The sequence below is a fragment of the Corvus brachyrhynchos genome, unplaced genomic scaffold (genome assembly GCF_000691975.1).
Source record: "Corvus brachyrhynchos isolate BGI_N302 unplaced genomic scaffold, ASM69197v1 scaffold302, whole genome shotgun sequence".
Taxonomy (NCBI): domain Eukaryota; kingdom Metazoa; phylum Chordata; class Aves; order Passeriformes; family Corvidae; genus Corvus; species Corvus brachyrhynchos.
This window is the reverse complement of record NW_008237244.1, coordinates 5,908,821-5,912,322: the sequence shown is the minus strand read 5'-3', so window position 1 is coordinate 5,912,322 and position 3,502 is coordinate 5,908,821. Positions and strand designations below refer to the sequence as shown.

The following is a 3,502-nucleotide window of genomic DNA, read 5'->3' as shown; positions in this document are numbered from 1 at the left end:
TATAGGTTAAACCAGAAGAAAGTATTTCTGACACACTCTGCATGTATGTGTATACATATTTAACATGAAACCACTTCTGCCTCATATTTCAGCCAAAGGACCACCTACATGCCAGTACATTGACATGAAAGTGATGATAACTGAAAAGTCTACCCTGAAATATACCCCTAAATAACTGTGCCTACAGTGAACCTTTTCGATTAAGCATAGCTAGAGCCATCACTGAAGCCTGGGACTTAAATGGAGCTCTGCATTTCTATTCAGGACCTTTGTTAATGCAGCAGTATCCCAACTACAAGTACATAACAGCCATACAGCAATTTATTTTACTCACAGGCAAACCATCACCGTCTGTACACAAAACACATTTACAATAAAATCACTTCGGATTTCATTAAGAGAAAGCCTACTCGAATTTCATTTCTTTGGACCTAATCTATAATTAGTGTGGACAGACAGGTGCAAACCCTTCTCCTCTACAGATGGCTACTGGAAATGGTGCAAAATAGCTCCTTCTGTTTAAACAACACACAGATAACCTTCTCTGCTCTTATCACTTACAATTACCTCCATTATACTGAACTAATGTTTACTTTAATAAAATGTCCACTGTTGTCTAAACATTATTTGGAAACTTTCATATTGATAGCAGAAAAAAAAAAATGAAGATGGAAGTCAATGTATTTTAGATGAAAATTTGGAGGGGGAAATAAAAAAAGCTTTTAAAGAACAGGGTATTTCGACTTTGATTTTATGTCTGCTGTTCATTTTTCTTTATCCACAAAACCACACAGTCTGCTACTTCCTAATGTATTTGTGCTACCATATATTAAACTAATAAAATTTATAATAAGAACAGGATAACTGCATTTTAAAAGCAGTTCTTTAAAGAGGAACATCTATGTGGAAAACCAAGACCCTTTGCCTTAAAAGTTCCATTTTTAAACCAACTGTTTTAGATGTGAAACAACATGAAGACAATGTAACCTGAAAGCCAATGTTTCAAGGATTTACACTCTCATTACTTATACTAAATTCGGAGTCAGTTTCAACTTTTTAAATATTATAGGTTTTTTAAAGGCTGTATGAAAAAGAGCAGGCTGCTACTAACTACATGGATCAAGTATTTTTTGATGTATTCAGATTAAAAATAATTATCTTCTGACATTTCTTTAGCCAAGCCATGAGAAATAGCCCCTTCAGAACACCAAACTCATGTTTTATTTCAGCTATTAAGTCTTCTTGATCTCTGCATGACAAGTTTCTTCAGAACAAAGAACAAGACCTTCTCCTCCCCCCAAGTATAAAAAGTCTGAAGCTCCTGCAATAGCGACATACTGATATCCTTATTCAATTAGCTAAAGATTTAACAGTAATGGACTGTGGCAAGTGGATTTGAAAGTTGAAAATAACGATTGCAAGCCCTTTCTCCCATCACCCCCAATGCAAACACTGCAGATGCCTATTTCACCCAAAGCGTCTGGCAACAAGGAGTTTGCAGTCTGCACAGTACCTCAGTGAGGCGAGCTTCGCATTCAACGCCTGTCGTCTGAACTTCATTTCAGAGAACTGAGAAACAGGATTTGACAGGGAAGAATGTCCTGAACTGACTATCCACTGACCAGCACTCCAGGTGGAGCTATTTTTCTCCCCCATTATTCCAAAAACAATACTCCCAGTATAAAACTCCATGTGCACACAGGCATACATAGTGTTAAGCGTACACAGATGAGAGACACCGTGTGATGTTTTACTGGTCCATTATTTAGGCATGAAACAAGTTAATGTTAAGGTGGTCAAAAATGGTAGAAGGCAGTGTTTTACTTAAAAAGATTTTGGAAACTATTTAAAAGCTCAAAGCCTTTGAAGAAAAACAACTTGTGCAGCAGTTGCCAGGAAGCAGTGACCTAACACTGCTGTCTGCATTCCATTACAAACAGAATGGTTCTTGTCTCCCTACAGCATGCTCATGGCTCAAGAACCCAGTCACTCACCCTTGTGCAAGCACAGGACAGAAAGAAGTCCTGCTATCATCTCTTGTAGCCCTCGCCTGGCTCCAGCTTGCAAGAGGCACCAATGGAATTAAGAGTGGGTTGGGTTTTTGGTGGAGCTTGGTGTTTTCTTGCACTGGTGCATGGTTGAGCTTCCCATGATAGCAAAAGAAATTACTCATTAACTGAAAATAGTAACAATTATACTGAAGGTTCAGATATGGTGACACTGACCTTAAGAAAGTTATCAATTATCAAACATAGTGTAAGTTCCTAATTAAAAACCTTTACAGTAAATCTGCAATGAATCTCACACCTAACAAAGCCTTTGCCAACTTCATATTTTCACAGACTGTACAGTTATGAATGACCCATATTCACGTCTTTTTCATATTATCTTCCTATTGATGGGGAGCCACAGAAACACCTAGTGCTAAAACCAGAACGCATAAACAAGATGGACTAACTTTTTTACCATTCAGCAGAGCTGAAGGAAATTCCCTGATCATATTGGATTTCCTAAGGAAATCAGCCCAGAATAAACTGAATGAGGTTTTCAGACTTCCCATGGAAAGGTCAAGCATCAGCTTTAACAACCATTAGAAACCAGTTTCAATCCTCTTGGCTATCCAGATTCACTAAGCCGTTAACAGAAAAGCTAAACAGAAAACCTGGACAATAGAATTCAGCTCTAAAAACGTCTTTCACATCTTGCCTCAAACTGCAGTTAACAAAGTTGCTTATTTAAACTTTCCATTGCATCTGTCAGGATGCAGAAATGGAGACGGAAATGTAAGGCTTCAAGGGTGTAGCTAAATAAATTATACTCACCCTTAGCCCTAACATACTGTGTTTACAAATACAATAATTATGCTTCTAGCTACATGTCAATGGAAAACATTCTCTAAGTCCTTCAAAAAGCATGCAAGCATTACTATAAGTAGGAAATAAGTCAAAACAGATTAGTAGACCAAAAATGGGGAGGGGAAAAAAAAAAATCCTGCTTTGGTCAGCAACTCAGACCACCATCAGGGGATAAATCAATTTGCAGCAGCTGTGGACAGCCATTTAAGTCTGGGACCTGAACAGATTAATTAGGAGAAGCGATGTTAAAAGTTAAAGGGGTCAGCGTTACATTAAGCACACGAGTACTTGCTGGAGAAAACGCTTGGCTGTACATACCAAGACTCAGAAGACATTCTTCTAGTTAGCCAGGGCTACGCCAGTAGCCAAGCGTTTGGCACTTGCTGCTTTCCCAGGGACAGCACGGCAGCACCCGCAGGCTGATTTCAAGAGGTATATACCCATTCTTGCCCAGCCCTTGCCGCGCCGTGCTGTGCCCTCACCGCGTTCAGCATTGCCCGCACAGTCGGGCGCGCAGCCGTGCAGAGCGCACCTTGGGGCCGCGCCGGCAAGCGAAGGCAGGCGCTTCCCGCCCGGCTGAGCTTGTCAGTGGAAAACTTAGGCAGCTCTTTCGGGCAGGCTTGCTGCCGCGCGCTCAGCAGATTGCA

General features: G+C 40.3%; 1 protein-coding gene across 4 annotated transcripts in view; it reads right to left on the bottom strand.

The window, feature by feature from the left end:
- RUNX1T1 (RUNX1 translocation partner 1) overlaps positions 1 to 3,502 on the bottom strand; it is a 114,616-nt gene that overhangs the window by 109,528 nt on the left and 1,586 nt on the right. Inside the window, exon 1 of one of the 4 annotated variants that reach the window (XM_017730406.1) lies at positions 3,174 to 3,471. The exons of 2 other annotated variants lie outside the window; for them this stretch is intronic. The gene's annotated coding sequence lies outside the window, so the exon portion shown is untranslated. Of the gene's footprint in view, positions 1 to 3,173; positions 3,472 to 3,502 lie in introns of those variants that run through there. One more of the 4 variants, XM_017730412.1, reaches the window with a different exon arrangement.